The sequence below is a fragment of the Eleutherodactylus coqui genome, chromosome 5 (genome assembly GCF_035609145.1).
Source record: "Eleutherodactylus coqui strain aEleCoq1 chromosome 5, aEleCoq1.hap1, whole genome shotgun sequence".
In the NCBI taxonomy this organism is placed as follows: Eukaryota; Metazoa; Chordata; class Amphibia; order Anura; family Eleutherodactylidae; genus Eleutherodactylus; species Eleutherodactylus coqui.
The window spans coordinates 145,291,582-145,303,198 of NC_089841.1; the positions used below are offsets into that span (position 1 = coordinate 145,291,582).

The 11,617-nt window shown below is 45.2% G+C and overlaps 1 protein-coding gene across 14 annotated transcripts in view; it reads right to left on the reverse strand.

The window, feature by feature from the left end:
- The window catches only part of NCOR2 (nuclear receptor corepressor 2), a 364,680-nt gene extending 359,546 nt beyond the window's left edge, over window positions 1–5,134 (reverse strand). For 6 of the 14 annotated variants that reach the window (XM_066603367.1, XM_066603368.1, XM_066603371.1 and 3 more), the window contains exon 1: window positions 4,916–5,133. The gene's annotated coding sequence lies outside the window, so the exon portion shown is untranslated. Of the gene's footprint in view, window positions 1–4,915 lie in introns of all 14 variants that reach the window. The other 8 variants (XM_066603372.1, XM_066603369.1, XM_066603373.1 and 5 more) reach the window with 3 other exon arrangements.
- Window positions 5,135–11,617: the final 6,483 nt, after the last annotated feature.

Sequence of the window (11,617 nt, forward strand, 5' to 3'; positions counted from 1 at the left end):
AATGTACAGGTTATGTATAAAAGAAAAAAAAAGTACAGCCTGCAGAAAAGCTGGTGCAATTATCCGTAGCAACCAATCCTGTTAGGCCGCACAGAATTACTAGAATATGTGCCAGAAAATAGCTGATGTGGATTTGCTTCTCAAGCACACCGACTGGGCAAAGAAATACAAACTTGTAAAGGGTCCTTCATATTGACGGGGTATTCTGGCCTTCTATAACTGACAAGCCATCCAGAGGCTAGGACGGCAGTAATTGATCAATTGGGGTCCTCCGCTCTGGGTTCCTGTCCATCGGCTGATCGTACGGCCCGCTGTCAGGTCAGGAAGTAAAAGCATTGGCTTAATTAATCAATGGGAGCAAAGCCAACGCTTTGACTTCCTGCCCTGACGAGGATGTCCGGCCCCGCTGCACTGAAAACAGGCCAGGTGGACAGCTATCCCGAGCGGAGGATTCCCATCGATCATCTACTGATGACCTATCCAGCTGTAATACGCTGGAATACCCTTTAGGATTGCCATGTTAAATGCCAGTCCTAAAGATGCATTTCCCCCATTATTATATGCTTCAACGTACCAAAAAAGCAAAAACTGACTAAGAATACGTTCCCTGGGCAGATACACGAGTTCAGGCGCTCGGCTATCCGAGCAGTCTCCCTAAAATTAATGGAGGTGACTGAGCATGCGTACTGCTATCGTATTCATTGCCAGTCACACAAGACGACAACCGTCCCCCATGTAGACAATCAGTGGGAGTCCCAACAGTTGCACCCTAAAGGCCCATTTAGACAACGATTATCGCTCAAAATTAGTCCAAACGATGGCTTTTGAGCAATAATTGTTGCGTGTAATCCTACCATTGTTTGCTTTTCTGCTGAACGATTTCATGGGAGCATGAAATCCATTGTTCCTGATAGCAGGGACCTCATGCCAGTTCTCCGCAGGCAGCACTCAACACAGAACAGACCACCTGCTGTTCTTTAAAATACATCTCCTGCCGGCTCATTAACATGCAAATGATGTTAATTAGCTGCTAATGGACATTAGTGCCCTATGCAAAATGATCTCTCAAGACTGTCACTCAAACTGTCTTTTGAGCGATCACCTTTGCGTGTAAATGGGGCTTAGTCATCACCTATTCTGTAGATAAAGGAGAACGTGATATTACTGGAGTGCCCCTTTAACCATGTTGTTTGGCTCAAGATGAGTATTACAAAGCACTACAAATTAATGACCAAAATGCAGGGGGGGGGGGGGTGCAACTATAAATCCAAACTACTTTCATTTTGTGTCCCAAGCAACGAGTGGTCTTTCATTAATTTCTAATTAACTAATTTTGATACCCACTCAGATAAATTTGCTCATATGCCAAGGAGGAATGGTGTAGAGCCATCAGATGTCTGTAGTTCACACATGGCATAATAATCATATAAAACAGGTAAGGCCCATCTCATACGGGCAATCTGGATTCCATATGCGGGAGCCCGCAGCGGAGTCCAGCTCTGACCCCGGACACCAACCCTGCATACCTTTTCTGTATTGCGGACAACCATGGACGCTCACTATCTGTCATGCCCAGTACAGATTTTTTTTTTTTACATTTTTCCCTTGCGGTCGCTGGGCGATAACGCAGGTACCCCCGGCCTATCCACAATGTTAATTGCAGATGGACTGACAGTTGATGGCTTGCATGGACTTCAATGGAAGCCATCCATGTGTATACCACACAAAGATATGACCATGCTGCAATTTTAAATCCGCTTGCGGAAATCGCAGTCACTATCCGCTCAGCTGAGCAGACATGCAAAGGTTTCATTTTTTCAATGTGTGCAGAATACTGTGCGGGTGACGATCGCAGATTCCGCAAATGAAAACCGGTCATGTGAGACCAGCCCAAGGAAAAAAAATAATAAATACATTTTAAAAAAGCGTAGCTTGCGGTCATTACACTGTTCCAATTTATGTTGGATATGGGAAGGCCTTTTCCAGAAGCATATTGCAGGTACATCTATGCGCCTGTCATGTGGCGGAGTGTCCTGGCCTGACCGCATGACTACTGAGCCAAATTCAGACCATCGTAGGAATCTATGATGCCGAGAGTTGGGCTCAGTAGACCTGCGGTCAGACCCCGACACCCCTCCATATTACTCATGTGAAGCTGGCGAGAGACACAAGCACCATTTCTAGAGAGGTTATTGATCGGATTTCTAACCTAGAGATCATAGAATTACCAGATCTAGTGCTTTTATCTCTGATCCCACCAAGGTTTAATTGGATAATATTAAGGATTAATTGCTGACACACCAAGTAACTGGAAGTCAGCAAACAGCCCCCTATTAGAAGTGATACGCCAACTAATGGGTTTTCAATATGAACACAGCTTGATACTGAAGGCATTATATATAATTACACACAGTGGCTTTATAGTGTAGGGACTACCTATCTATAGCATGGAGACTGGCTATAAAAAAAAAAGTTTTTCTTTACCAGATCTAGGGTGGCGATAAAATTGTGCGATTTTCACTCAATGCAAGTGTGAGTGAAAACGCATAATTATGAAGCCAATGATTTTCAATGGCTTCATTGCCTTCACAGCATGTCCTATCTTTCTGCGATATCGCCCAAGGCTTTCAATAGGGATGGTGGTGGCAGCTGTGACAGCAGCGGCGGGGATGAAGGGAGTCCTCACAGTGATGCGAGGCTGTTATCACATGGACGGCAAGTGCGATATTAGGCCGTCACCAGTGTGAAGAAGCCCTTATGCCCAATGTCCATGGGCAAAATGGAATTAGCAAATCCACGTGGGTGTCCCGCACATATGATCCACGCCCATAGGGAATCATTGGACACCCGCAGGTAAGTGAATACCTGCAGATGCCATTTTTCCCTGGCGCGTGGATCACATGTGCAGGAAAGCATTCGCAGCATGGTCCATTTTGTCCAGGTTTCCCGCATGGACAGCTCCCGCGGCTTCCATTGAAGCCCATGGAAGCTGTCTGGTCCCGCGGCACACCTGCAGCTGTCACTGCATCCGTGCCGGAGGACCGCGGGAAAGTAGTTAAAAAAAAAAAGAAACATGGCGCATGTGCGCAGCACGCTGCTGAGCACATCCACTGGGCAGAAGAAAAAAAAAAGGAAGATCCAGCCACGACAGAGGGGAGACCCGCAGCATCCAGACAGGTAAGTAAAAGCTATTCCTTGGCCTTATGTCTGCGGGGAAGGAGGGACCCGCTGTGGGATTCTGCATGGGGAATCCAAGCGGGCCTGAATTTCCCCGCGGACATGAGGCCTAAGGGTTCTTTCTCATTACATTTTGACTTCCAGCGCCACTTCAGTCTTTGCTTTCTATCTTCTACGTAGAAACATACATGGGGCAGCAGCCAGGACGGAACCTAGATAGAGCCATCATTTTCAATATGCGAGACAGAGCCCTCTGGGTTTCACATGGTCTCTTTAGCTGATAGCATGCTGCACTGTTTCTGTAGCCACCAATCACTTCAATAAGAGCAACGGAAGCCGTTTGGACAGCTGGTTGGAACAGAGCAGCTAGGTTTTCCCATCTCTGCCATGAAAAGCCGAAATAGGTAAACCCCTTTAAATACATATCTAAGACGTTGGACTAAACCTGTGCCCAAGTGAAGAACAGCCTACCTACAACTCAGTGACCACATCTAATGCCCGCATCTCTCTGGTTGGTAGATGGTGGCCCACGAGAAAAGTGAGCAATGCAATAAGGGTTGTCCTAAAGACCCTTTTACATGACTGAACGGGCCATATCATCACCGCTACGGTCGTCAACGCTCGTATCTGCGTTTACACTGAAGGGCCTGCCGGCTTCTAGTCCGCTTCACCTCCTGTGGGAAGCGCTGAGCAGTTACACAGGATGACAAGCTGGGGGGGGGTCTTCCAGCTGACTGAAGAGTCAGCATAAACAACCGTGAACGACAGGCGAGCGATTTTTTTTCCGTATTCACACTAAATGATTATCGCTTCAAACCAATTTTGAGCGATAATCGTTACGTGTAAATGGGCCTTAACCCGCAGCAGTTTGTATATGGCTAGCTGTGGAATATGTTGGCACTACATAAAGCAATTGGTAGTAAAGAAACCCCAAGCGCCAACCGTACAGCCCGGTCGGACACGAGGCTGCGGAGACAACTGTACGCTACCGTTTGTGAGGTAACATATTGCGCCGGTATTAACAGAACGCGTCGCTTACGTTGGGAACGGAGGCTTCCGGCATCGTGACGGCAAGAACATCCCATAGACAACTGTTTTTGCCATCAAAAAGTGAGCCAAACCCCGGAGGGAGCGGGTGCCAAGAGCTCCGCAGCGGCGGTACGCAGGGGACTGTGGGGTCTCCTGTTTAGGACCACTGATACGCCATATTCCCGGCTGCGTCTTCCTACATGTTGAGCTCTGAGGAATGACTCACTGCTGCTAACAGTATGGCTGAGGTAAGCAGCAGCCTCGCCTCATGAACTTGCCCTGTGGCGGTGGAGAGGACTGCAAGGACTAGGCCTCAATGCAACACACTTCAGCCAAACTCTCTACACAGAGCACACTGTCATGTCCTCCTTCCTCAGCCCTTGTCTGCACTACACTGTTATGTCAGCCATTGGTCGCTCCTGCCCCTAGGCCACTCCGGGGAGAAGTTCTAGAGGTGCAGCAGCCAAGACTTTCCCGGCACAGGGAGGGGAGAAGCACAAACTCTATGCAGGAATGCTGACAGTCGCCGACCTCTATGAACTGGTCTACAAGGCTGAGCACATCCCCCGGCGCTGCAGGCACGGAGGGGTTAATAGAACGCAGTGCCGCACTGTAGACACGTATGGAGCTCCGTGTAACAAGGCAGAATGATCTTCCCCGCAGCCCTCCTCCTCCTCCCCCTGCGAATGTTGTGTGATCCCCCGCTTACCTCTGGCTCCATAATGGCTCTCTTCTCCCTCCACACGCCCTGCAGCCCCTAGAGCTGAGCAGCCCCTACATGTATAGGCTCCTCCAGCCGGATGGTAGCCGGCTCCTCTTCTCCTTTACAAGGTTAAATCCACAGAGTCCTCGCTGCTGTGTCTCCGGCGCTGGGCTAAGATGTCTGGCTGCTGGAGCTGCTTCCCTTTGCTCTGTAGAGCAGCAAGTTTGTGATCATGCTTTGCTTGGCTCCTTCTGTGTCTGTGATTCTGCAAGAGATTGATGGCACGGTTCCAAGCAAGGCTTACACCAAACAAATAGCTTTCACATTTCTCCCTGGGCTTTTCTTAAAGGGGCAGTCTCCTTTTCTCATCACTATTTTTATGTCATCATCCACTGGCTGTGTTGTTTACACATTTGCTCACCTATTTCTGGGCACGTCAATCACGGCAAGAACTTTCTCCTAGGATTCCCTTTAACTCTTTCAGTTATTACACAGCCTGGTGCAAAGGGACAGCGCTGCAGAAGCTGTTGGTGCTATGGGAATAGATCGAGTATTACTACAATACTCCATTTATGCTCGGTTTTATAGACTTTCTATAGGATTACTGTAATCTCTCTGCTGCAGTGTGCCAGTTTAGAATGCAGGAATTCATTGTACCTTTTTAAAGACTTGCTGTAGGATAGCTCTGCAATGCAGTATATATTCTTCTAAAATCCCTGCCCCCACAGAGCTGACAATCTACAACTGCACCTAGGAAAAAAGTCAAAGTTGCCGAAAAATTTGTCCTGCTGCGATGATGAATTTATCTGCCATTCCCTGAGTGAGATCCGAAGAAGATGGGAAGCTGGTGTAACGTTATCACCCTGACCTACCCGTATTAGCCATGGCACTAATGCGCACCACGTTTTTTGACACTAGACTTCATTAATATATAGTAAAGTTAGGAAAGGATCCGGCCTATATAGCAACTTGAATGAGGCTTTAATTCACTCTTTTAAAGGGGTATTCGGGGACTTTTTTTTAACTCTTTCCGTTTAAACATAGGAAGCAGCAATAAAACTTTTATTGGCAGGTTTGCTGTACCGATTTCACACCAATCCGCTTCCTCCATCGTCCTTCACATGACCTGGCGCTCTAGTACTTTACCCGCTTACGCTGACATTATGCGTATTGGCCATTTGTCAAAGTGTACCTGGAAGAAGTGTCGGCGCTGAAGCCAGTGCTAAGGAGTGTAATAATTGTAATAGACGAATGGCGGAAGTGGCACATATAGACACTAACCCAGTGCAGCGGGAAGAGTGGGGGAGATGGCAAACTTTCAATAAGGCGTGCATATTTAAATACATCCATAATATGCATCCATATTACAGATGACATTACAACGGTATGTCAACAGTATTTTATCAGTACTTGCCTCCGTATTGTTTTTATTTTCTACTCAGCAAGTACTGATCTGTATTTGCCCAGTAGAAAATAATAGCAAAACGGACGCAGAAAAAAAAAATAGGTCATGCTACGTTTCTAAAAAACAACTATGAAAAATACAGCCATGGGAATAAATAAAAATTAGCTTCATATTAACGCTTGTCTGAAACCGGCCTTAAGGTAAGGGCTTATTCACACGTCCGTATATCGGGCGGGTTTTCACGCCCGGCCAATATACGGTGTCCCTTTCTGCGGGGGGAGGAGGTGGGCAGGGAGCAGTGTGCTGAGCTCCCGCCCCCCTCTTCGCCCCTCACCCCTGTTTACAATGGGAGGGATGGGGCAGAGGTACATTCCGCCTCCTCCCATTACAAATAGTGGCAAAGGGCGGAGAGGGGGCGGGAGCTCAGTGCACTGCTCCCTGCCCACCTCCTCCCCACACAGAAAGGGAAACCGTATATCAGACGGGCGTGAAAACCCGCCTGATATACGGACGTGTGAATAAGCCCTAAAGATGGAATAAGGCTGCTTTCACACGTGCAGCATTTCTGTCTCTGCTCCTTTTTCAGGGGAGGGAAACTGAAATAAAACTGATCAGTTTTTTTGCCCATTTCAGTGGGTGTGAAATCGTCTCTATACTCTGCTTTTGGAGGAGAGAAACTGCTATAAAATGAAAAAAAACTGATCCATTTTTTTCTCCATTGATTTCAATTGGGTTTCAAAAAAGCAGAAAACAATCAGAAAGGCTTCCATTTGCTTCCATTCCGTCAGGTTTCCAGTTTTTTTGTATGGGAGAATAAAGAAGTTTGCAAGGTAAGGCTGTGGTCATACGGGATAGGGCGTAAATCACGCTGAAATCTCGCAGAATGACCACAGCGGGATTGCACGGAAATACCGTGAGATTTCCTCTGCAGAAATGCAGCTTCAAAACCCGCACCGTGTGAACCCAGCCTTAATGTTCTGTCCAAAACAACAGAAACCTGACAGAATGGAAGCAAACGGAATCCTTTCTGTTTGTTTTCTGGGTTTTTTCTTTTTGAAACCCCATTGAAATCAATGGGGAAAAAATGGATCAGTTTTTTTTCCATTTTATATCAGTTTCTCTCCTCCAAAAACGGAGTAGACAGACGATCTCACATCATACAAATCCCAAACCTCTTGGACATAACTCTACGTCCTGTGGCATTAAGGGGTTAAGTGCAGTAGATTATCATTAGGAATTTAGGTTGATCTTGGGATGCCTGCCTCTAGCGTGAAGAAATGAGTCTGGGCAATGTTGTAAAATATGCATCTAGTCCTAATTATCGTACTTAAAGTAAATCTGTCTGCGTAATAATATTGAGCTAAGCTTGAGTTCCTTTAAATTATATATTAGGCAATTGCTTTGAGAGCAGTTTCCTAGTGTAATGTTACTGGTGGAATCCACAAGATCAGTCCTATAATAAAAAAGGAGGATCTCAGGTTACCTACACTTACCTTGAAGGCCTATTGAAAAATATTGTGTGACTGCTGAGAGGTCTGTAGGGTAATAGTAGGTAGAGTGAAAGTCTCAGCAGACTAGAACTGTTCCACTTCCTCACCCTATGGAGATTTTATATGCATATTATTATATGTAGTGGTTGTATATTACAGATTTAAAGGCCCCATACACATTAGGGAAAAGTTATTTGGATGCTGGAAGGGGTAACTATCAGGTGTGTATGGGGGCCTCTTGACTCTCCCTTGACACATGATGTTGGGGGGAAAAAAGCATTGGGTTTGTTGAATTTCAATGCCCGATTCTTTTGTTCAGGTGGCATCTTATCTCTAGGGAGAAGTGTCTTGTAGCGGGTTACCACACTCTTCAAATTGGAAACACATGAGCGTTCCTATGTATTGGGGAACACTGAGCTAGTAAAGGTGTGAGGAAACCTTAACTCTTCCCCAAAATTTACATTCAGGTGGAACAGACTACTGGTTTATGCCAATGGCCAAATTACAGAGCCAAGTTCTACGGCCTGCACACATTTATTAGTCCACGGCGTTCTTCAATAAGCCTCTATTTTGATATGAAGTTGCAGAAAAATTGTGGCTGTTCTATGGCATATCCTATGACGGAAGTACCATACTCTTCCTTCCAAGTATTGCTTCTAGGAGAGAATACAGTGCCATACAGAGGTACTACACGGAACTGCACAGAGGGCCTATGGCCCCACTGTAGAGAGCCGTAAGGGCTCCATGTGATGCCATACACGCAAATATTAGATATTTGTTGGCAGGATTCGCCTCCAAGCTAATGTCTATGGGGGATGGCAGACATTTGACTTCATAGGACACCCGAAAAAATATTTTGGCTAACCGTTTTTTATGTCTCTGTTCAACCCACTTCCATTTCATCATCTTTCTTAGCAAATTAGCTAAAGTTCAGTATATTAAATTAAAATGACATCCTAAGAACCACCATTAGCATAGAGACTATTAAAATGTATTGAAATACGGTAACTTTTGTATGTTCCTTCCTCTGTGTGCAGTTCTGGATAGTTCTAATCATCCACTCTTCCTTAGAAATAAGTTATTATACTTTTAAGTTGGTCGCATTGAACAACACTTGCAGTGTAAAGATATCTACCCATTAAGAGTTAATAGAAGTTCTGAGCGAGCTGGGTTCTAATAGTAGTGAGGGGGAGGGATTTTGGTGACAATCCAAATAATACTTCTGTAGTCCCCATGTGACTTCTCTAAAGTCCGGCCTTAAAATCATGTCTCACTGGCTGCTCATAACCACAAAGCTATGTCAATATTATTGCTGATAATGTACCTTTGTCAGAGTTTCACTAGTAGACAAAGCACAGCAGGAGCTTCATTCACCATGACGCATTCTTCCCCGTAGACGGCTTTCATATCTGGCTTCTCAGAACTGCAGTCGTTTTTTTACTTACACTTGTCCATACGTTAGTGGGCAGAGCTGATGCTCTTGATTTACCGTTAATTGCCAGGCTGTACCTGGACTTCAAACGTTTTCGACTTGTAAGTCCTTTTGCAGCCCAGAAATTACCAGTAAAGCATGAGTTTTCCGTGTTCCCTGGTGGAATAGCAAACTAAAGCCATGTTTATATGGCAGAAATTAATGTGGATTTGACGTGGGATTTGCATAGGATCTGCGTCCCGTTCAGTTGATGGATCCCCTGCCGTAGTGTATGCAGTGTAGATTTTATCGCACACAGATATGAAATCATGGAAATAAACTAGTGCAGGTGACTTTTCACTTCTTGACACAGCTTCCTCGTGGAATCCTTGTCAGGATATCCTTACATGGATAAGACCCATTGACTGTGCTAATCTGCATGCGGATTTGTGGCATCTTTAAATGCAAATCCCCAGAAGTAATCTACCATGGATTATGTGGCAGATTTTTTAAACACGTATTTTGCTGTGTGAATATGCCCTAAATGTAAAGAACCGCCAGGAAGTCAGCCCGAAATAAAATGTAAGCATATATAGAAGGTTTGGGCTACACAGCGACATCTGTTGTGCGGAACCAAGTCTCAGAAAAGTTGCACGACTGCAAAAACCAACCAAATCACACACAGGTCACAAGTACAGATGCAGTTTGCTTTAGCTTGACTCTTAGGGCTTATTCACACGAACGTATATCGGCCGTGTTTTCATGGCTGCCGATATACGCGACCATCTGATGCATTGGATTCCAGTGCAAGGGGAGGGAAGGGGAAGGGAGTTTAGCAAAGATAAACTATCTCCCCCCACCTGATGGTATCCCGGGCTTGGATTATTCTCGCCGCACCCAGGCCATCTGAATGGGCGCATAAACGGGAGATGCAGCCATGATTTGCGATTTTCGTCTCTGACGCAGCCGACCGAAAATCGCATGTGAAGGAGCCATTAAGGTCCGTTTACACCAAACAATTTATCATTTGAATTAGCGATGCGTTAGCTCATTCACTAGGCATCCGGTTCATTCCGGCAGATACATCATTGGCTCATTTAAACAAGAAATCGTTCAGTTATTCACATTCGCTGTATAGGTAAGGGTGCATTCCCACGAACGTATATCGGCTCGGTTTTCACGCCGAGCCGATATACGTTGTCCTCGTGTGCGGGGTGGGGGGAGGATTGAAGAGCCAGGAGCAGGAACTGAGCTCCCGCCCCCTCTCTGCCTCCTCTCCACCCCCTCTCCGCCCCTCTGCACTATTTGCAATGGGGAGAGGCGGGGCTAATTCTCAGAACGTAGCCCCGCCCCGCCTCTGGGAATGCAGCCTAAATGAGAATGACTGAACGATCAGTATTTAAACCGAACGATTAGTGAACGAGCCAAGGTTGATTTTTATGCCTGCATAAAATGAACTATGAATGAAAAGCAAGCGATTTTTTTGTTCAATTATTGGCTGCATTTACACAGAACGATCATTCATTTTTGCTCGGTTGAACGGGTTTTTTTGAACAATAATTAGCCTTTAATGCGATGGGATATGACAGTATGCCGCGCTATCAGGGTGCTTTATTTACACTGTGAATTACTTTGCCATGGGATTTATTGTGTTAAGAGAACAATAGCTTTTTAATGGGTTTCATCGCCATACTATCACAATCAAACTAAAATTTGCTGCCTCTCTAAATGCCCTTTAACACGGAATGAATATCATTCAAAAAAATCATTAAAATTAGCAAAAAGGAATGATAATCGTTCAGTGTAAGCACAGTCAACGATCGAACCATGCGCAATAATTTGTTTGCTTTGTTCATTTTATACAAGCATGAAAATTATCGTTGGCTCGTCTGCTAATCATTCGGTTTAAAAAACGATGATTCAATCTTTCTTATTCAGTTATACAGTGATTGTGAACAACTGAACGATTTAGCGAAGGAACGAGCCAAGGATCTATCTGCCTGTTACACAGGCTGTATGAGCGCATAAGCGTACTCTGACTTCATTCACTCGTGCGAACGATAAATTGTTAGGTGTGAAAGCACCTTTACGGCAGGCTCACACAAGCGTAATTTAATATCTTGTTACACGCACTATATACGCACACATAATACAAGGCGAATGGAGTCAGTGAAAGTACACCTATTTGCATTCATCCAGTCACACTCGCGTATATTCATTGCATATAATATGCGTATAAAAAACAAACGCAGCATGTTCTATTTTACCGCATATTACGCGCGATAGAGCCCTATTGTCTCTATGGTCCCGTAATAAACACTGTACATGCACAATTACACTACATATGGGCAGCATTTATACGCAATGTCGATGGGCGACAGAGTGGAAAATTAAAAAAAACA